Raw genomic sequence first — 23,046 nt, 5'->3', positions numbered from 1 at the left:
GTGCTTCAAGCATATTGTTGACTTGAGAAAAAAAAATTAAATGCAAGCTGGGGTAAAGCACCTAGCTAAGCAGAAAAGGACCTTTTGGAGTCAGATATTTGTGAATAAAGTGTCTGTCGCGGAAAGGTAATACAAATGATATACAGTTGCTTTGTAGTCATTGGGTCTTTAATTGAGCAGACGGATGTGTTGCTAGCATAATGGATCTTGGGAACAGACTGAGAATGAGGTGCTGTTATTTTGTTTCTCAAAGCCACACATTTGAAGTGTGGGTGAATACAAACCATTTAAGAAATAATTGGTCTGACCCAGCAGCCGAGTAGCCATTTTGGCAGCAGTAAAAGAGGTGTTACTTAGGTGACAGAAGACAATGAGGCAGAGATACATAACACAATATTTACTGGTCTCAAAAATATCAACCTACTGATAAAGGAGAAGGGTCTGTGTGTGGAGGGGGGACTCAAAAGATTTCTCATCTCTTTGGGGTCTAACTTTCTCAGTCTTTGGAAAATCTACTGCTTCATTAGGCAAATTTGAATTTCTTTCCATCTTTCTTGACAGGTTTCCTCCTAAACGAGTTCCATTTGTTTTATTTCAATCCCTGTCATCGATTCGTTGCTTCTTATTTCATTGTCTTCCGTGTGGATTATGGCAACATATCTATCAATGGCTTTTACCTCCCTATGCAGTCCTTTCAAAATTTGAAAGCCTAACGTTCTAATTCGTATCAAATTCCATTTGATGTTCTTCTTGTTGAAATAAGAATATAAGATTACAGGCCAACCAGATGCTTATGGGAAGACCACATCAGGTCAAGGGTGCAATAGCTCCCTCCCACACATGTTCCCCAGCAATGGGTGTACAGAAACCTCTGATCCTGGAGGTAGCATATAGCCATCATGACTAGTAGCCATTGATAGTCTTATCTTCCATGAATTTGTCTATCTCCTTTTAACAATGTCCAGGTTCGCAGCCATCACTACATTTTATTGTAACGAATTCCATAGTTTAATTACGCACTGTGTGAAGAAGTATTTCCTTTTGTTTGTCCTGAATCACCCACCATTCATCTTCATGGGATGACCCCACATTCAAGTGTTATGTTAGAAGGAGAAAAATGTTTCCCATTTCAATTTCTCCACACCATGTATAATTTTATACATCTCCAGCTCCTTGACCATTTTGTTTGATGTTTTCTACACGTTTTGCAGCTCTAATGCAATATTGTTTGTGAAGTGCAATGACCGGAACTGTACACAATATTCCAAATGTGGTCTCACTATAGATATGTTAAGTTTTCGATTCCTTTCCTAATGATTCCCCTACATGGAATTTGCTTTTTCACAACAGCTGCACACTAGGTTAACATTTTCATTGAATTATCCACCATATCCCCAAAATCTTTTTCCTGGGGCAGATCTACACTGGTATATAAAACATCCTTTTTATAGTCAGTGAACGTAATATTATCTAACAATTTTAAACATAGCGGGGAACACATACCTATTGCAATGTTTACTTACATTTTCACTTCCAGTTGGAATGCAGTCCTTTTGGCCACACAATGAAAATGAAATCGTTCTTTTGTAATTCCCATCTGCTAATTGTTCCTCCCACTTCCTCTTCTCTTCCTTTGTCCCTCCTCTGTAGTCTTTTGTTTAACTGTGGCTGCCTGCATTTAAATTCAAACAGTTTGGGCTGGATTGGCTTTTTTTTTACTATTGCCAGATCGTTTTCATTGAGTTCATTGAAAGATTTCCTCTCTTTCCGGGCCTCCAGGCAGGGTTAGGGGATTTACTTTACTCAAAAGTAAATCCCATTGATTTCAACTGCTAACGTGGTCTGTGCTTGGAGGGGAGAGAAAGGGAGAGAAGGGGGACTGGAAAGATTTCCCCTCTTTCTGCGCCCTTTTCCTAAGGGGCAGCATGTGATGTTAGCAGTTGAAATCAATGGGATTTACTTTTGAGTAAAGTAAATCCACTAACCATGCCTGGAGTCTTCCTCCCTGCTTGCTTGCATCTTCAAGTTCATGCTGATTCCCTTACTCAAAAGTAAATCCCATTGATTTCAACTTCTAACATCACATGCTGGCTTACCTTTGAGGAAAGTCCATTGAACAGAGAGAGTCTTACTTCTGAGTAAACACATATAGAACAATGCCCATACATATGCAGATCATGGAAAGGGGGAGGGAGGTTGTGGTTGCAAAGAGCAACACCAGGCATGAAAGAGTTAAAACGGCTGCTACTTTGGATGGGAAACACAAGAAACACACCTCGAAGAAGGTGATTGGCTAAGGAAAAGCATATGAAAAAAAAGAAGGAAGGTTTCTTACAATGCAATCGGCCACATAAGAGAAATTGCTAAGTCTTATATGGATAAGATCAGAAAATACAACGACAGAAGGGGTAAGCAATACAACGTTACAAGGCAAGCGTCATGTGGTGAGATAAGACTCAATACACAATAAAAAACGTTTATAAGCGGTATATCCAGCTTAGTGTAGATCCAGCCCTGGTCAGTCACTGTTAGCACAGACCCCATCAGTATAGAGGTGAAGTTGGGTTTTTTTTGCCTCAACATGCATGACCTTATATTTGCATATATTGAACTGCATTTGCAATTTTAATGTCATTCCCCCAGTTTAGAGAGTTCTTTTTGGAGCTTTTCACAATCCTCTTTTGTTTTAACCATCTTAAACGATTTAGTGTCATTACCAAATTTGGCTACTTCACTGTTCTACCCTACCTCCAAATAATTTATGAACCAGTTAAGCACTGGACCAATACAGATCCTTGGAGGACCCCACTGTTTACATCTGTTCATTGTGAGAATCGACTATTTATTCCTGCTCTCAGCTTTTTGTTCTTTAAGCAGTTATCTATCCATAAGAACATTGTCCTTTTATCCCATGACTGCTAAGTTTGCAGTCTTTGGTGAGGAACTTTGTCAAAAGCCTTTTGGAAATCCAAGTAAGCAATGTCTACCAGATCACTCCTGTTCACACTTGCATTGATGTCCTCAAGAAGTCTAAAAGGTTAGTGAGACCAGAGTTCCCTTTGCAGAAGCCGTGTTGATTCTTTCTCAGCCAGACTTGGCTATCCTAGAGGAAAACATTTGATTTTCTAAAATGGTTAGATATTGTACCTACAAAATATGCAAATTCCATGGAAGAAAATATGCAAATAAGTGATTTTATATATTTTGGATACATTTGTTCAGTTTGCATGATTTACAGTGCAAAGACTGAAGTTTTGAACGGTTTGTAGATTTTAGAATGTTGGAGTGCAACATCCTTCTTGAACTGTGGTGCCCAGAACTGGACAAAATACTCAAGATGAGGCCTAAACAGTGCTGAATAGAGGGGAACCAGTACCTTGCGCAATTTGGAAGCTATACTTCTATTAATGCAGCCCCAAATGGCGTTTTTTTTAAAAAAAATATTGCAGCCACATTGCACTGTTGGCTCATATTCAGCTTGTGATCTACAACAGTTCCAAGATCCATCTCACTTGTAGTATTGCTGAGCCAAGTAATCTATTTAGCGTGAGAAAATAAATCAAAATGTAAGTGATGTGCCATTATATGCCACACATCTTTAACAGCCATAATGGGAGGAACATTGATGGAGCAGTAGTACAAGAGTTAACGGTGGCCTGCAATGGCCAAAAAGGAAGAGGGTGTAACAGAATTTAGCAGGCTTTCACTGGCTTCCCTACAGCTTTCAAGAAGGTTCACTGATTTATGTAGCCAGACCGGATTGTTTCAGGAGCTCTGGTTCTTGTGGGTCCTCTGCTGCTGCATTGTCAGAAGATAATGATGACCACTAGCACCAAACCCGTTGCTGAGAAGGTCCTACCCAAAGCCTCCCCCCCCCCCCATTGGAGAACTGGCACTAAGATGGAGTTGATCTTACAAGGGCATCAGCAGGTGCAACCCTTTCTTCGGGCTAAAGATATGCAGATTGCCAAAAAATACTGTGGCTGAGGACTGCCAGGTGACAGACCTACTCAGACAACACATTTTCATCAGTGTGAAATGATATGATGTGAAATGTGGCCATATGAATAAATTCTTAGTGCTGCTGAGTGTTGTGCTTTTAAGGTATCTTGGCCATAATGTATGATAGACACACAGTAAAACAGAACATGATCATCACTTTCAAAGTTGTGATGAAAGGTCAGCAACAAGAGAAAGCAAATCTACACTCGCTGATTAAAATCTCCAAGATCATTTAACAGATTGTTAAAAGCTAAAGTGGTTTTCAAACTCACCCTAGTCATACCCAGAACTGGGCCCTTACAATTCCAAATGGTTTCCCCAAACATGGAAAAATAATCCTGTTCTTTCTAACCCAATTCTGAGTTCTGGGTTTGTACTGAGCCTATTTTGAATCCGGTTGTAACTCCAACATTGTCACTGGGAGTGTGACATGGTCCAGTTCCCCCGCTCCCATGGGTATTCATGACATGGGTCAGTAGGACTGAAAAACTCCATTTTGCAGAACTCATTGCAACTGGCCAGCAGAATGACAAACGTTAGATAACAATGGGGAAGAAAGAGAGAGGGAGGGAGGGAGGGATCGATCCCCCTTATTCTGCTCCAAGGGCAACAATAAGGTGTAAGAAGGCTTGAAGGTATGTTTTGCATTCAAGAGGTCCTTCCTGGTTGTCATTTCACAGCTTTGGAATGCTCTCCCCAGGGAGACTTTCTTGGCATTCACACGATCTCTTTCCAGAACCAGACAAATACTCATTCCCAAGGTTTATGCTGCCAAGTCATCTGTATTTTAGCATTTTATTTATTTATTTCATTTATATACCGCCCCATAGCTGAAGCTCTCTGGGCGGATTACAAAAATTAAAAAGATTGGATTTAAAAGATTGAACATTAAAAATCAATATACAAAATTTAAAAACATAAAGCATAAAAACACTTAACATTTAAAACAAATTTTAAATTCTCAGCCATGCCAAAGCTATTGGAGTCAGTTAAAACTCAGCATATGCTGTTGAATGCCTGGGAGGAAAGTCTTTATTTATTTATTTTATTTATTTATTACATTTCTATACCGCCCAATAGCCGGAGCTCTCTGGGCGGTTCACAAAAATTAAAACCATTCAAAGTATAAAACAACAGTATAAAACCATAATATAAAATACAATATTTGTGCAAAAAAGATAACAATGTTGGCTCCAGGTGGGCCTCATTGGGGAGATCATTCCATAATTGGGGGGCCACCACTGAAAAGGCCCTCTCTCTTGTTGCCATCCTCAGAGTTTCCCTTAGAGTAGGCATCTGAAGGATGGCCTTAGATGTTGAGCATAGTGTATGGATAGTTTCATGTCAGAAGAGGTGTTCCATCAGGTATTGTGGACCCAAGCCATGTAAGGCTTTATAGGTTAAAACCAGCACCTTGAATCAGGCTGGGAAACACACAGGCAGCCAATGCAAGTGGGCCAGAATTGGTCGTCATCATCATCATCATCATCATCATCATCATCATCATCATCTATTGAATTTAGGTAAGGTGTTCTGGCTTCAGCAAAATGCAATGAAATGTAGCAGAGGTGTGCAACCAAAGGCTCATGGGCCAAATTTGGCCCTCCTGGGTTCCACAGATGGCTTCCCCTGTCTCCATCCTTCCCCCTAACTACCAACCATTTGACTGTTCCCTGGTTTGGGGTGCTTCCCCCCCACCCATTCTTAAAAGGTTGAAATGCCTCTCCTAAGGGTTAATTACTGGCAGGGAGAGCTTTCAGCTAAAATACACTGGCACATTTGGTATTTCGGCCCCACTCCATTTTGCTTTGGTCACACTCACCACTAGTCCAAGAGCATCTCCAAAATTGAATTTGGTGCTCGAGTTGAAAGAGGTTAAACAACACACACACACACCCTGGAAGGATGGGGTATGAATGTATCAAAGAAAGAAAGAAATCATGGCACAAACTAAGTTCTACTCATGGTTATGGAAAAGATGGAGGGAAGTAGACACTTAGAATCCATTTTTTTCCAATAGGCTTTTGCTCTTATTATTACATACTTAGTGAATATATGATCTACGAACCCCTCTGTGGGGTCTGGATTTAAAATCCTTTTCACTCAAATTTTGAGGACGCTGTAATAAAACAGTACTTTATAACCCATTCAAGGTCTATTAAATAAAGGCACTGAAGAATCCCTGTTCCATTTGAGATAGGCTTGTCAAGTTAATCTAATTTCCGTGACTGTGCGCACGAGGCATGCTAAAGCTATAGCCTTCTCTGGGTGATTTTAAGAATTAATTATTTAGGTTTCCTATTTCTATTTAATAATATCTGCACATTACTGCATTCCATTTCTTCCTTTATGGTTTACAATATTAGTCTAATTATTGCTCTGGGTACCTCCATGCATGATAACGGTAGAAAACATTCCCCTCATCAAACTATGGAAAGAACTGCTGAGCCAGGGCAACCATCAAGCAAGGAAAGTTTGTTAGGCCCAATATGCTAATAAATTCTGGCAAGATGCTTGTTGCAAAAATGTCAGCTTGTCAAAGTCTTAATCATGGCTGATCGTCTCGGTATCTTTCTATTGTACTGGGAGAAATTATTGTTTACAACTTCAGTGCAGGCAAGCTTGTTAGCTTCGCTGTGTGTGTTTTTTTCTTTCTTCTTTTTCCTAGGGTATGGAAAAGAAAGGAAAGGAAACTATGACCTGATTCTGTGATTGACTCTACCCTTGTTTCAAAGATCATCGTCAGTGCTCTGCGAGGGGAAATTAAAAATAGCCATTATTAATTGTTAGCATGACGGCTAAGGCGAAGGCAAGGAGCCTGATCATGAATCCTCACGGGGCGATGGAGCAGCCGTTAAGGTGGTCACTTGTGAATCATGAAAAAGGAGGACAAAAGAGGACATTCTTTTGCCTAAAACATGCATGTGCTAATCCACATGTACACATGCCATTTTAGAAATAATAATTGAAATATGGTACATTTTACCGTAGTGTGGAAAAATGGGACCAGATGACCTGTGTGCCTCTCTCAGTCTGCTGTCCAAGTACTATTGATGGGCAACTTCAGGGCCTAGCTCTTCCTCATCACAGCTTTTTGCCTTTATACCAGATTTGGATTGGATAGTCCTTCCAATGAACAGAATGTCGCTATGAAGAACCTCGATGGCAGGCCTTCTCTGTAGCGGCACCCACCATCTGGAAAAAAAACACCCTCATGCATTTCAGAAGGCAGAAAGTGGAACACATTTTAAGCGCCTCCTAAAAATGCATCTTTTTGCCGAAGCTTTCTCTGGGCTGTAAGTAAACTAGCCATGATGCTCCATTTCTCTGCTCCTTAATCGGCTCCCCCCCCCCCCCCGTAGTTGTTTTACTGTTATGCTTCTAATGTTATATTTTTAATATTGTACCTAAATGTATTTTGATATCGTGAACCAATGAATGATATCACTATATTCAGTGATATATAAATGCAACAAATAAATAAATAAATAAATAAAGGACACCTTCAAAATAGAGAACTGTATTCCGGCATTAGCAATGCTCCTTTCTACTTGTGGAGGGGCACCTGTGCTCCATTCTAATACCTTTCTGGGGATTAGGATTGTATTCTAAAGTAGGGATGTGCTCCGCTCCGATTAGGAGCGTAGAAGCAGTAGCGGATTGGCCTGCTCCGCCTTACCCAGAGGCGGAGTAGGAGCGGACCGCGGACCCCCTAGAAGCAAGGCGAAGAGAAGCGGCCATTTTTCGGAGCTCCGAGTTCAGGCGGAGCGCTCCGGTCGCCATCTTGAAAACATTTCGCCATAGGATTGCATTGCGGCAAATAATCGCGCATAACTACGTTGTTTTTGAAGCTATCATTCTGAAAATTCTTGTGCACAGAGAGTCGTGGATGGGGGTCATTTTGAGACCACTCTCAACTTTCTGCATCGTACGGGTCGCGGGCTATATTTTTGTGAAAATCGGGTCAACCGCGCGGCTCAAACTGCGTTTTCGGCTTTTCGCCCATAGGATTGCATTGAGGGAAAGAATCGGGGATAACTGGGGGGGGGGGTTTAAGCTATCATTCTGAAAATTCTTGTGCACAGAGAGTCGTGGATGGGGGTCATTTTGAGACCACTCTCAACTTTCTGCATCGTACGGGTCGCGGGCTATATTTTTGTGAAAATCGGGTCAACCGCGCAGCTCAAACTGCGTTTTCGGCTTTTCGCCCATAGGATTGCATTGAGGGAAAGAATCGGGGATAACTGGGGGGGGGTTTTAAGCTATCATTCTGAAAATTCTTGTGCACAGAGAGTCGTGGATGGGGGTCATTTTGAGACCACTCTCAACTTTCTGCATCGTACGGGTCGCGGGCTAGAATTTTTTAAAAAATCGGCGGGAAAAATACCTTTTTCAAAGGGCTGAGGGGCAGAGTCAGCTCCCGGTCATGATGATCCCAAAGTTGGAGGAGGGCATAGGCAAAACAGGTAACTTGGGATTCTGGGAAACTTCTCTTTCTTCATCTGAACGGGCTTTTCCCCGTGTTTTTTAACACACCTCGCAGGGATGTTGTGTGTGGGGTGCCCGATTTTCAAAAATTCGCCAAAAATCAGGGGATGATGGGATTGCTTTGAAACTTGGCGTGCGTGTGTATATCCCCATGAGGTGTCATGGTGCCAAACATGAGGTTTCTAACTTGAACAGAAAAAAAGTTGTATAATTTTTTAGCTTTCAATGCAAGCCTATGGGGGGGGAAACGGAGCTCCGGATCCGGATCCGGAGCTCCGGGCGGAGCGGAGCAGAAGTGGGCGGAGCGGGGGCGGGGCGGAGCGGCCCAATCCGAAAAATGGCGGATCTGCAAGTGAAGCGGAGCGGGGGGTCCGTGCACACCCCTATTCTAAAGCATTATAAAAATACTGAGACTATCAGTAGCTGTTTCGCTTCACCTGGCCATATCATCATTAGTTAGGCTGATGATATTAAAAAGGACAGGGCTCCTGTATCTTTCACAGTTGTATTGAAAAGGGAATTTCCGCAGGTGTCATTTGTATATATGGAGAAACTGGTGAAATTCCCTCTTCATCACACCGGTTAAAGCTGCAGGTGCCCTGCCCTCTTTTACATCTGTTAACTCAAGTATAGCTCCTGCACCTTTAACTGTTGTGATGAAGAGGGAATTTCACCAGGTTCTCCATATATACAAATGACACCTGTGGAAATTCCCTTTTCTATGCAACTGTTAAGGATACGGGAGCCCTGTCCCCCTTTTCATATGGTCACCCTATCATCAGTAAAACAATAAAAAGCAATAATATGCAATGGGAACGAGGAAAATCCAGGTAGGGCAATTACTGGCTTCTATCATCAGCATAAAATGAAATCTTTATGGACAGCCTTCCCCAATACAGTAGATATATCTCTATATTCTAAGCAGACCTAAAATGGAAGCTGCTCTCATAATTCTGTGGACAAATCCAACAGTAAAAACTACTTTAAAACTGTGATAGATATTTCAGATGACTGAATTCAGTGTGTTGCATCGTAATTACAGAATATTGATCTCAAGGCTCTGGGCTGGTTTGCACCAGCAAGCAGCCCATCTTGGCTTATTTAAGCCATAATGGGCTACAGTGTGCACAGGCAGCCATTTTGAATATTCAAAGCCACAACCACAGCTTGCCGTGTCACCTGAACCCAGTGAGGGTGGGTTGTTGGTGCGGGTGATAAACCACTCACAACCCTAAAACGCCCATGGGTTCAGGGCAGTTTCTTAAGCACATCAACAACCCACTCTTGCTGGGATCGGTTGATGCAACAAGCTGCGGTCGTAGTTTGAATATTCAGTAGTTGCCCGGCCCACACCAGCATGCACTGCAACCCACTGTGACTTAAATAGACCATGGTGGGCTATGGTGAACCCAGTCAGTTACAAGTTATTGGCCCTGTTCAGAAGACACCTCAAACCACAGCTTTAACCACAGTGAATAAGGCTTTTTGCCTTGTTGACTGTGGTTAAAGCTGTGGTTTAAGGTGTCTTCTGAGCAGGGCCATTGTGTGATATCTGATTTAAAAACTGAACTTGCTGTTACAGCAGACTGCACCAGCTACTGACTGCATTTCGAGAAAATGTGCTATATTCATATTGGCCATTTGGGGGAAATTATGCTTCTGTATTTAAATGAAGTCCCCCCTTTATTTAACAACTTAAAAGCATTAACACAAGCACAAGACATCCCAGGATGGGCAAGGTTATATGAGGTGGAGTGGGGGTAACTAGGGTGACCACATGGAAAGGAGGACAGGGATCCTGTATCTTTAACAGTTGTATTGAAAAGGGAATTTCAGCAGGAGTCATTTGTATGTTTGCAGAACCTGGTGAAATTCCCTCCTTCATCACGACAGTTGAAGTTGCAGGACCTATACTAGAGTGACCAGATATAAAACAGGGCAGGGCTCCTGCAGCTTTAACGGTTGTGATGAAGAGGGAATTTCATCAGGTGCTGCAGGCATGCAAATGACACCTGCTGAAATTCTCATTTCTATACAACTGTGAAAGATACAGGAGCCCTGTCCTCCTTTTCATATGGTCACCCTAGGGGTAACCCCATTTGTGTCCTAGATAATGAAAAGATTTGCACAAATGCAAAGTCCCGTTTAAGATGACATGAATGACATTTACCGAAGCCAGCTGCTGTGATGGAATCAGGATGCAACATGACTGCCCTTTTAAAGAACTTCCTACGAAAAATGCCTCTTACCTTGCATGGCTAGAAGGGGAGGGAGGGAGAAAGGGGCGTCCTGCTGGCTCAAGTATCACAGTTTGAAATTAATGTTATGTTTATTTTTGCCCACCTGTGGTTTTGTCCAATTGTTAGTTTGCCAATGAGCTCTTCCTCAAATAATAATAATAATGATAATAATTGAGAGAGGTTGAGCAAAACAAATCCATTTATTCCTATGAAATCTTATCTGCACACAACCTTCCAATTTCTCCATCTGTGCTGCTGTGAGTCTTTTCCCCCCCTTTTTGAGAAGATAAATAATGCAACCTTAAGTATGCACATTTAGAGTGAATCACTATATAAAAATAATCAGAATCTATGCAGGAGTGTTGGAATAAATAAGCAAACTGAAGCCTAGAATGGATATTTGGGGAATATTAGGGGATATAAATCCTGAAAAATTAGAGTTTCCTAGGGATTAAACATACTGGATGGCTGGTACCATTCTGGTTATATTTGCAGCAATCCAAATCACAGGATATGCAACCAACCATCCTAGGGTGATTGCCCTTAACAGTCTTTTCCAGATTCATCTTGGAAATATTGCTTCTGTGTTTGCAATATTTCCTCTTCAGGCTACCAGGAGATATGGCTTCCCCTCTGGAAAGCTTTTTAAAGGCAGTTCAGACAATAGATTGTAAGGATTTTTAAAAGTTTGAGGCCATGTCTACACCAGCCATTTATCCTGGGGTCTGCTCGAGGTTGTCCCTGTGCATCCAGAGATGACTTCTCAGTTGTCCTGGGATAAATGGAACTGCAATTATCCCGATTTTCCCCATGGTCCTGGGACAACCTCGAGATCCACAGGTGGTGCTCTCCTTGCTCCTGGGTCCTCCCTCTTCCCCGTGAGTAGCGGGGCTCACCAAACAGGCATGGAGCTCTATGGGGGGAGTCCGTGCCCATCAAGGGGGAGCATTTTCGCCATTCCAGGGATGGCTCTCAGCACTTTTCTGTGCTGACCTTTGATTTTTTAAACAACAACAACAACCTTACTTTTGAAGCAGGACTGCACCTGCGCAATTACGCAATGTCTCCATTCTTTAAAAAACAAACCAAAAAAGTCACACTGAATTGTCCCTCTTCCCTTCTGAGATGACTCACTGGCATTTGGACCCTGGGGGGCAATCCTGGAAGCTAGAGAGCCCAAGATCTTCCCCCCATCCCTGAATCCCTGAAGGTCTGAAGGTATAGTTTAGTACGGTGACCAAATGACCGGATTTGCCCAGACATCTCCGGAAATCCTTCCCCCAAGCAGGATCCGGGGGGAGATTTCAAAATCCCCCCAAATGTCTGGGAAAATAGTGGTCTCGTGGTTTATCCAGGCCTTCTCTTGGCCGGCGCAATTGCTGTGCTGGGAGGGGCAGGGGCCCAGAAAAAAACCCAGTTGACTGAGTGGGCAGGCCTGGAGGATGCGTCTCCAGCTCTTCCCAGCACCATCCAGGGCTTGTTCACTCCCCGGTGAACACCAAGCCCCTCCCCTTCCCTCTCATCATGCTGCGACTCACTTTGCTCTTCATTCCACCTGGATAAGGCCTGGTGCAGCCGCAGGAGAAGGGGAATGAACACTGAGCCCCTCCCCTTCCCACTTGTCATGCTGCGATGAGGGCAAGGGATGGAGCTCACTTCGTTCCCCGTCCGGCATGACGAAGGCCTGGCACAGCCGCTGGAAATGGGGATTGAACAAGGAGCCCCGCCCCTTGCTCTCATTTCAGCGTCCTGTATCCTCAGCGAGGTGGCCACTCGTTCTCTTTCTAAAATTCCCTTTGGGGAAAAACATCATTCTACTGGGTGAGTGGTCCCTCTCCTCTTCCGTTCCTGTTTGTTTTGCTTATTTGTTTGTTTTCCCTTTGCTCCCAGTCTCTTACTTATTAATTAAGTAAAACGGCTGGACTGCTTTTCAGTGTTGTTGCGTTTAGGGTTTGGGGCATGTGAGGAATGCTTGCAAGGGACTGTGTTGTGTTCGTAGGTTGTGCAGAACGGAGGCAGGGTGCAGACCTCAGAGGGGCGCAGTATGGCCCTTTAAGGGTTACAGTTTTATACTGTATGTGGGATGAGAGTAGAGCACATGGCAGAGGAAGAACTGAGGAAGACACTTTGCTTCCTTCTTTTTTCCTCTCATCCTTCCCAAGTTTGTTGCTGCCTCCGCTGCCGCCCCCGTCATGCAGGAGCTTATCACCACGTGGATCACATCAACAAGATCACGATGGAGCAACAGCTCAGGGGCGGCTGCTGCCCTTCCCGGGCATGGATGAGGGAAGGAGGGACGGAAGGGAGAGCCCAGGCATAGCAGACCTGTGCACTGATCCACCACCCTACCAGGCTTGCAAAACACTTTTCTTTCCTTTTAATTATTAATTCTATGATTCTCTTCCTTTCGTTAGTTTAGGGCGTGATCCTATGTCGGTTTAGACAGGAAAGAAAGTCCTACAGCTCCCAGCATGTCCCAGCCAGCATGTTTACTTCACAGGGCTCTTTTTAGGGTTAAGGTTAGAACTAGGTCCAAGAGCTTGTGCTTTTGCGAAGTCAGCTTGAGTTAGGGTGCAATCCTATAGACAGAAAAAGTCCTACAGCTCCCAGCATGTCCCAGCCAGCATAGATGGCTTGGGCATTCTGGAAGTTGTAGGACTTTTTTTCTGTCTGAACAGGCAGAGGATTGAGCCCAAGGATGGTAACAATATATGCATGTTAAGGTTCCTATGGAGAAATAAAAGAGGACGTATTAAAAAAGGGAAGAGTGGCATGAAGATTGCAACCCTAGTTGCTTTTTATATATGTATATGGCCTGTATAGGTTGGTCTCAAGGTGGCTTACGTCTGCACAAAAGTAAAACATAGAATATCAGAGTGTAATTGGCACCAAAGTTACAAAAAAAAAAGCACCAAAATACAGAGTCCAGACAGGGGATAGTCTCATTGAAATTGGTTGGGCTTTCTTCTGAGGAAGCAGGTGTAGGATCACTCTATAAGTCTTTGCAGTGCAATCCTGGAGTTGTCTAGTAATCATTGATTTCAGTGAGACTTAATCCCAGGTAAAAACAACATGTGTCCCATGTTGCTATCACGACTAGTAGCTGTTCACAGATTCCTTCTCTTCCATAACTATATTGAATTCCTTTTTAAAGCCATCTAAGCTACTGTACTTATCACTCACTCCCAATATCTATTTTTGCCTTTTTCATACTCTTTCTCTTTGTCGTCATCTTTCACTTAACCCCCCCCCCTAAATAATTAACCAGTTGTGGAGGGGATGACCCATCAGTTGAAGATGAGTGGAGGCAAAGGACTGAGCAATTTAAAATAATTTTAAAATAAATTTAGCTGTTTTAAGTTTTGTGCTTATTTTTTTCTACAAAACAACTGTTCTTAAAAATCGAAGTGGGCAATTTTGGGGTGTGTGTGTGTGCAAGTAGCTCGCCTTGCCTAGGGCGCAAAATAGTCTGGCACCAGCCCTGCAGCAGTTCATTGATCACACTATGGTGCTGATTCTCTAATGGTGTATTTTTGCTGAATGAAAATATTAGCTCAGTGTTGAACTCTTCTTTATTTTTACTGTTTCAGTGAGCAAGGTTGGTGTAATGCTTTAAATCTGGCCTCCAGTATACATTTAGTGGCCTCTGCTATTGGTTGACTGGCAGACTACAGGCGTAACCTTAGCCTGTATGCATAAGGCCTGTCAACAGCATTGTTGTCACATTGGGTGTCAGTGGCAGCTTGTCTGATGCTGGCTTGCTTTACGCCTTGATGTCTCCACCCATTAGATATGGTCAGCTCCACTTTTGGATATGTGTGCATGCATGTTTATTTGTCATTAGAGGTGCTTCTTTCATTGGTAGAAATTGAGAATTGGATATGTTAGGGCGTATCTACATCAGCAGGTGTGTGCTTCTTGGTGGGATGCCACATTAACATTGGGTACAGTGTATTGATGTCTGAATGGGGTGCGTGGAGTATTTGAATGAATGGATGTGTGCATGCGTGTATTTTTGGAGTTGGTGATCTGAGTGTGTGGGTGGGCACGTGTGTGTGTATTGATGTCTGAATGGGGTGCATGGGGTATTTGAATGAATGGAAGTGCGCATGAGTGTGTTTTTGGAGTTGGTGATCTGAGTGTGTGTGTGGGAGTGCACGTGTGGGGGTGCTGGCAGTGTGTGTATTGATGTCTGAATTGGGTGCATGGGGTGTTTGAATGCATGTGAATGTTTGCAGTGTGTGGTGGGGGAGGGCTGTAGTTTTCTGTGTGTGAGTTGGGGGGGGATGAGCTGGAGGTGATATTCCTATTAAATAATGCATTTTGACTCATAGACCTTCCTCTCCAATTTGTTTGCTATAATTGGCATGATGTATATTTTGTAACAATGGCTGTTAATTCTTCATCCTTCTTTAAAATCTTTTTTTTAAAAATTACAGGGTAACCTATTATTACTATTATTATCATCATCATCTATCTCTCTTTTCTTGCTCGTGGTGGTTTTTCTAGATGAGCATGATGGGCTTCGCCAAATCATGCTGTCTTTTACTGATTCAGAAATTTCCTGACTATTGAACATGTTTCAAGTAAGATTGCTTTCTGGATGTTGGTGTGCATGTAGGTTTTCTCTAAAAAAATAATAACGAAGTGATGCTTGTGAGTGATGTGATTAATGGAATAATTGTAATTTTTTCCTCTTGCCAAAGTTCTTTAACTTCCATAGCCAGTGGTGTATATTTTCCTCTCTTTTCCTCTTCCCTTTCTGCAACATTTTTGTCATTAGGTATTGCTATGTCAATGAGGTAGGTGTGTTTTTCTTGGTTGTTTTTGACTGTTATGTCTGGTTGAAGCTGAAACAAGCTAAGAGATGCTAGCCTTTAGTCCATTTTGTTCCATGGCTAATGTTTGCAGGGTAATAGTAGTTTATACTTTTTCTGAATGCTTCGTTGCTTGTTCGTTGTACTAGATTTTTCTGTACTTGTCAACTACTTCATTTGTCCAGTGGTAGCAGTATGCTGAATGTGTGATAATGGATATGAGAAAGGTGATGGGGAAAGAGTGTTAAATGTTAGGAAAGGTTAGACTATGGTCATCCAGTGAAGGACTTGCAGTCAGAAAAGATATTTGAGGGAAGAGGAGACTGTATCACACAGAGTATAGCAAAAGCTTCAAAGAACAGCAAAAGCTACAAAAGTAGAAATGAGTGAAGTTAATTTCAGATATGTTGAATGTCTCACTTGTTCTTTATTCCAGTGATTTTAGCATTAAGATGTTATGTAGAACAGGTTTGTTTTAATTGTGTGATGTGAAATCAGACTTGTGACCAAGGCCATGTTTGGGTGGGCACGCCCCCTTGGAGGTTGGGCATGTTGGTGGGCACGCCCCTTTGGGGGCTGGACATGTTGGTGGGCACGCCCCTTTGGGGCAGCCATATTGTCCTCCTTTTTGGTTTCCAAAATATGGTCACCCTAAGTTTAGGCCTGAATCAAAGCATTGGCAGAAAGGCCAAATCAAAGCAGACTATTATGCTTTTATGCTGTTTATTTTCTATTTTGAATGGTTTCCATGGTTTTAATATTTGTAAACTGCCCAGAGAGCTTTGGTTATTGGGCAGAATAAATAAAGAAATAAACTTCTCTTTAAATTTTAATAATTAATTTGAATTTGCATCTCTACATATAAACCAGTATATGCGAATTACATGCAAACCAGCATCCTCTTTTTGTCCTCTCTTTGGTGATGTATTTCCTCTTCTTTTGGAAATTCATTGGTGGTTGCCCTGGTCGGCAGAGACATTCCATAACTGGAGGATCCTTTGGCAATTGAAGATCTCATGCCAGGGAATGCAATTAGGTAGGCAGGAAGAGTGAGCAGGTCTGGGGGTTATCAGCCTCTGGGAAGACACAGCGTAAAACATCAGGCTAAGCAAAGGTAGTAGCAGAAGGCAAGCTACAGAACATCCTGACAGACAGTGCTCAAGGGTCAAAACCATGGCCTAGGATTTCAATAAACTCCGGAGCAGCAAGCAGAAGGCCAGCCGCTGCATTACAATGAGCACAAATGGCTCCTATTCTTCTTGCTACCCCTTTTATTTAATTGGTCAAAGCAAATAACAATATTGTGTATTCTATGAAAGCCCTTACAAAGCTGGGAAAATCATCTAAGACTAGGGTCCAACAAAAACAAAAATGTAATATTTCCTTGATCCTATGTTTAGTGGGGATTTAAATCCCAGCTTAATTTAATCTTTTGACTTATCCTGCAGGTAGTACTTGATTATGTTCCAGTGCCACCAGTAATAGGATTGCAGAACTGAATAAAATAATAATAAAAAATGCTTTGCTATTAACAGTTGGAAAAACAAAGGCTTTAACAGAGGCTCTTGATGGCCTAACCCTGCATAACACAACACAGATGAATGACTGCATCTCTGAGCCTGTCCCCTGTCGCCTGATTTTAATAACTTCCTGTAAGTGTTACATACAAAAGTTTGAAAACACCATCAATTCAAAAACCTCCTCAGGCCTTATGGACTTCGGCGAGAAATCAGCACACCAGATCTGGCTGTATGAGAATTATCCCCGTAATGTTGACCGACAGATCCTAGGGTCTCTCAAAGAGTCTGGGCTGAGTTTTGTGGTTGTTATTTGGATTGGAATGAAATAGCATTAGGGAGATGGGGTGGGGGAAAGAAGGGGGATTTGCAAAATAAAAAAGCTTGAAAATTGGAAGCATAAAAGGAGTGTGTGCTGACAACCTAGACCTGGGAGAGGTTGACATCCCTGGATCTATGGGTTGTAGGACTGCAAGGAATAAAGATTCTGAAGAAGTCTAGCCTGTGTGGTTTTTAGTAACGGAGTCCATAGCTAGATGGGGCAAAATCCCGGGGCAATCCCCAGGATTGTCCCTATGCATACACATGATGCACAGGGGATCCCAGGATCAGGGACGGATGATCCCTCCCTTGCCCAAGGATCTTGATCCTTTAGGACCAGTTTTTCAGCGGTCTTGGGCTGAGCCTGAGACTACGGAACATGTGGCCAGGTGCCGCGGTTTGTCCCGGCTCCTCGCGGTTCCTCACGAGGAACCAGGACCCACGCATGGGGTGCAGAGTTCCTCAAGAGCACTGCGCCCATTGGGGGTGGGGTGGGAGAGCGGGGGAAATATTTTTTTTAAAAAAAACCTACCTTCCGCGCATGAGCGCTCATGCTCTGCTGCCTCTTTAAAAATAAAAAATGGCGGGCGCGACGCCTCTCCCTTTGAGGTCATCGCGCACTGCATGTAAACAGAGGGGGGATCTCGCAATAAAAACATCGCGAGATCTTGACCCCTCTGTCGCGCAATAACCGGTAGGTCTTGCTAAGGCCTGAGTGTCTATTTTTATGTGAACTGTGTCCCAGGCAGGATATACACTACTGCTTTATAATGGTTTATAACCGTAGTGACAACTATTTAGGCCCAGGACACACTACATATACAGTATTCAAACCATTTTCAAAGTGTTTTATCCTGCTTGGTGTAGATCTGTCCCCAGTCTAGGGTTCAAGGAGACTGGAAAATAGTGCTCACAGTCATCAGTCTTGCTGAGGAGTGGGTAACACATTGCCAGTAGGCTGTGGCAAGTATGTACCAGAGTCTTCATACCTGTTTATAACACTGAATAAGGGACAAAACAAACATTCCTTTAAATATGTGTCTATCAGATGTGTGTTGTTTCCAGTTTTTACTCCAGAGCAGGCGCAAGGCCCCTGATCTGGTTCTTAAAAGTCCCCTTATTTCCCATGCTAGGTCCCAGTCTGAACTGGCGTTGGGGATGTGCCTACTCTAGAATAAACATGGGGGAAAGACAAAGTTGATAGATACACATTTAAAGTAATGTGTGGTTTGGCACTAAAAATTAGGGGTGTGCACGGACCCCCCGCTCCGCTTCACTTGCAGATCCGCCATTTTCCGGATCGGGCCGCTCCGCCCCACCCCCGCTCCGCCCACTTCCGCTCCGCTCCGCTCGGAGCTCCGGATCCGGAGCTCCGTTTCCCCCCTCCCATAGGCTTGCATTGAAAGCTAAAAAATTATACAACTTTTTTTCTGTTCAAGTTAGAAGCCTCATGTTTGGCACCATGACACCTCATGGGGATATACACACGCACGCCAAGTTTCAAAGCAATCCCATCATCCCCTGATTTTTGGGGAATTTTTGAACATCGGGCACCCCACACACAACATCCCTGCGAGGTGGGCAGGGGAGGAGGGAGGGAAGACAGGCAGGCATGCAGCTGGCATTTCTGGGGGCATAAGGAAGTGAGCCAAGGATAAGCCAGTAATGCATATAAAATGGAATAAATCAATAAATAAACAAAGGAGGGGTGGAATTAAAAGCAGCAGTGTTGCTCAATAAACAGCAAGAAGAATTTTTTTAAAAAGGCTATATCTGTCTTTTACCAGCAATAGGGGGACGTGCCCGGGGGAGGGGGAAGTAGCTGCCAGTTCAAGACAGCCACCAACAGCTCTGAGAAGAAGTAAAACGCTCACTTCAACTCATAACAGGCATTGCTCCACCACTGAAAAGTGACCATTCACTTCAACTCATGATAGGCATTGCTCCACCGTTTTACTCTCTTTGGAAGGCTCTAATGGCCTTCCAGTGCAGGAGAGAGTGGGGGCACGTCCACGATGAGATGCCCTAGGGGAGCTCATCCCCTTGCACCACATCTATTCAGTTGTTCACCAAGGTTAGGGTGGGGAGCAGTGCTGTGTTTCTATCTCTTATTCTTGGCTTAGTATATGATTTCAGGTTGTGTTTGTGCATTTGGTGGGGCTACTGTGTTAAAAAACACGGGGAAAAGCCCGTTCAGATGAAGAAAGAGAAGTTTCCCAGAATCCCAAGTTACCCGTTTTGCCTATGCCCTCCTCCAACTTTCAGATCATCATGACCGGGAGCTGACTCTGCCCCTCAGCCCTTTGAAAAAGGTATTTTTCCCGCGATTTTTTAAAAACTTCTAGCGCGCGACCCGTACGATGCAGAAAGTTGAGAGTAGTCTCAAAATGACCCCCATCCACGACTCTCTGAGCACAAGAATTTTCAGAATGATAGCTTAACCCCCCCAGTTATCCCCGATTCTTTCCCTCAATGCAATCCTATGGGCGAAAAGCCGAAAACGCCGTTTGAGCCGCGCGGTTGACCCGATTTTCACAAAAATATAGCACGCGACCCAGACAACGCAGAGAGGTGAGAGTGGTCTCAAAATGACCCCCATCCACGACTCTCTGTGCACAAGAATTTTCAGAATGATAGCTTAACCCCCCCCAGTTATCCCCGATTCTTTCCCTCAATGCAATCCTATGGGCGAAAAGCCAAAAACGCCGTTTGAGCCGCGCAGTTGACCCGATTTTCACAAAAATATAGCACGCGACCCAGACAATGCAGAGAGGTGAGAGTGGTCTCAAAATGACCCCCATCCACGACTCTCTGAGCACAAGAATTTCTAGAATGATAGCTTCAAAAACAACCTAGTTGTGCGCGATTATTTGCCGCAATGCAATCCTATGGCGAAATGTTTTCAAGATGGCGACCGGAGCGCTCCGCCTGAACTAGGAGCTCCGAAAAATGGCCGCTTCTCTTCGCCTTGCTTCTAGGGGGTCCGCGGTCCGCTCCTACTCCGCCTCTGGGTAAGGCGGAGCAGGCCAATCCGCTACTGCTTCTACGCTCCTAATCGGAGCGGATCACACCCCTACTGAAAATATACAACTGATGGGGTTCTGGTCCAACCACTGTCATTGAAGGCAACCAGCATCTATTGAAATGCTCAGTCCATCCGATCACAGTACACCCAATATCTTACCTCCGTCTCTGGCTTAGCCCTGACAGTTAAGGCTTGCTGCTATAATCTGTACATTTCTTTGTTTTCCATTTCTGTCATTCACTTAGCAGTTCCAACATGCTCCTTAAAGTATTAAAAACACTTTATTTAATTTTCCTTTCACTTCTCCATCAAGACACAATTTTTTACCAGTCAAAAAGTCACTTTTAAATTTTTTAATTTTAAGCAATTACATTACATCTTTCATCTTCTCATTCAGAGGATGATGATGTGTCTAAGCAGACAAGGGCAGCACGCATAACAAACAGGAGACATTTGTATTGGCTCCCTTACTCTATACTAACTTAAAGACTGGAGCGCTCCTTTGAAGCTGTGCAATTGATCTAGAGTTCCATCACATAATTCCATACCACTTTTGTTGGACAAAGTCTCCAGGATTGTTAGTGTTCAGAATTTACATAAATATAAATATCTATAGCAGAACGGGGAACACGTTTTGGGTAAGGGCCAAATTGCACCCCCACAAGGCCCTCTGTGACCTGGGCCTAATCTATACCAAGCAGGATATAGCGCTATGAAAGTGTTATGAAAGTGATATATAAAAGGCAGGATCCACACAACTGCTTTATAGCGGTATTGAAGTGCACTGACAACTGTTGGGGCCCATTGACACATACCTTATACCGCTTTCATACCACTATATCCTGCTTGGTATGGCTCCTGCCTTTTATATTCCACTTTCATACCGGTTTCATAGTGCAATACCCTGTTCAGTGTAGATTAGGCCCTTGGATGACATCAGCGAGCATGGCTGCATCTGCGGATATCATTCTCACATCCATTTTGCCTTTCTCAGTGCTGAGAGAGGCACGGAAAAGGTCATGGCTAGTACAACTATTCCTCCCCGAGTTCTTGAGTTGCCAGCTTCATGTAGTGCACGTTGTCCCCATGTGTGTGTGTGTGTGTGTATGCACATGTTAAAAGACACTACAACGAAAATTTCTTTAAAAATAAAAAGAACAAATATAACCTGTAAATAAAAACATAAAACTAAATACAGAGGTTGACCCACAACTCACATAAATACCAAAAAATAAATTGGGGTGTTATCGGGGTCCTGTACATGCGTAGGCTGTGCACCCATCATCTGCCTCCCTCCAGATGTTTGCACTGTATGTGCAGACTACTGGAGAGCAATGTCACACATGCAGCATCATGTGGTAGGGCTCCTGTGTTTACCCCAGCCCTTTGAGGAGTGCCTGAATAGGGCAAAAGAGGTACATGGTTCTGGAATCACTTCTGGAATGTATATAGTCTTGTCTGGGCCTAAAAAACAATCTTGGATCCATCAAGCTGAACTGGATTCTCCAGCCATGTGGAGTGGCACCTCAGTACCTTGAGAAGATACCTGTTCTGCTAATCACATGGGACTGCAAAAAGAGGATGCTTGTTAAGACTCTGGAACGCCACCATACATGGCTGGCGGGCTTACTTATGGATTAGTAGCCCACAAGCTGACCTAGCCACTGTTGTCCTGCACTCTCTATCGGTCCATCAATTCTTTGATACTTATCACCACGTCATGCTCTCCACCAGACTTTGGACCACTCACTGACTCTCAGCCTAACTTACCTGTTGTGAGGATAAAATGGAGAGGACGAGGACCATGTAAACTACCTTGGGTTCCTGGTAAAAGCAAAAAAGGCAGAATATAAATGTAATATTTATTTTACTTTATTTTATTTATTTATATATTTATATATTACATTTTATACCGCCCAATAGCCGAAGCTCTCAGGGTCGGTTCACAAAAATTAAAATCATGAGGTGCATAAAAACAACCAACAATCTAAAAACACAAATACAAAATACAATATAAAAAGCACAACCAGGATAAAACCACACAGCAAAAATCGATATAGGTTAAAATATGGAATTAAAACTACAAAGTATAAAATTTAAGTTAATAGGCGTTAAAATATTGAGAAAATAAAAAGGTCTTCAGCTGGCGATGGAAGGATTACAGTGTAGGCGCCAGGCGGACCTCTCTTTATTCATATGAAATAAATGTATGAATAAAGTGCTGCTCACCATAAACACCCTTACGAAAGGTTGGAGCGATATGCGCCTCTTAGCTGTCAACTGTGCATCACTATCAGATCTGGCGTGGAGAACAGAATACAATGTTTCACAGGGCACAGTCCACGTTTAACCCAGAGATCCCTAAATATTTATTTATTTATTTATTTATTTATTTAATTACATTTATATACCGCCCCCCCCAGCTGAAGATCTCTGGGCGGTTTACAACAATTAAAAATAGTAAACATTAAAAATATACAAAAATTTTAAAAAACATAAAAAAAGTATAAAAACAACAACAGTATCCATTTAAAAGCAACAATTCTGGGGTCCATTAAAAACAAACTTAACGTTGTTAAATGCTGTTAAAATGCCTGGGAGAAGAGAAAGGTCTTGACCTGGCGCTGAAAAGATAA

The sequence above is a fragment of the Elgaria multicarinata genome, chromosome 1 (genome assembly GCF_023053635.1).
Source record: "Elgaria multicarinata webbii isolate HBS135686 ecotype San Diego chromosome 1, rElgMul1.1.pri, whole genome shotgun sequence".
In the NCBI taxonomy this organism is placed as follows: Eukaryota; Metazoa; Chordata; class Lepidosauria; order Squamata; family Anguidae; genus Elgaria; species Elgaria multicarinata.
The sequence above is the reverse complement of the archived record's forward strand: the minus strand, read 5'-3'. Positions refer to the sequence as shown.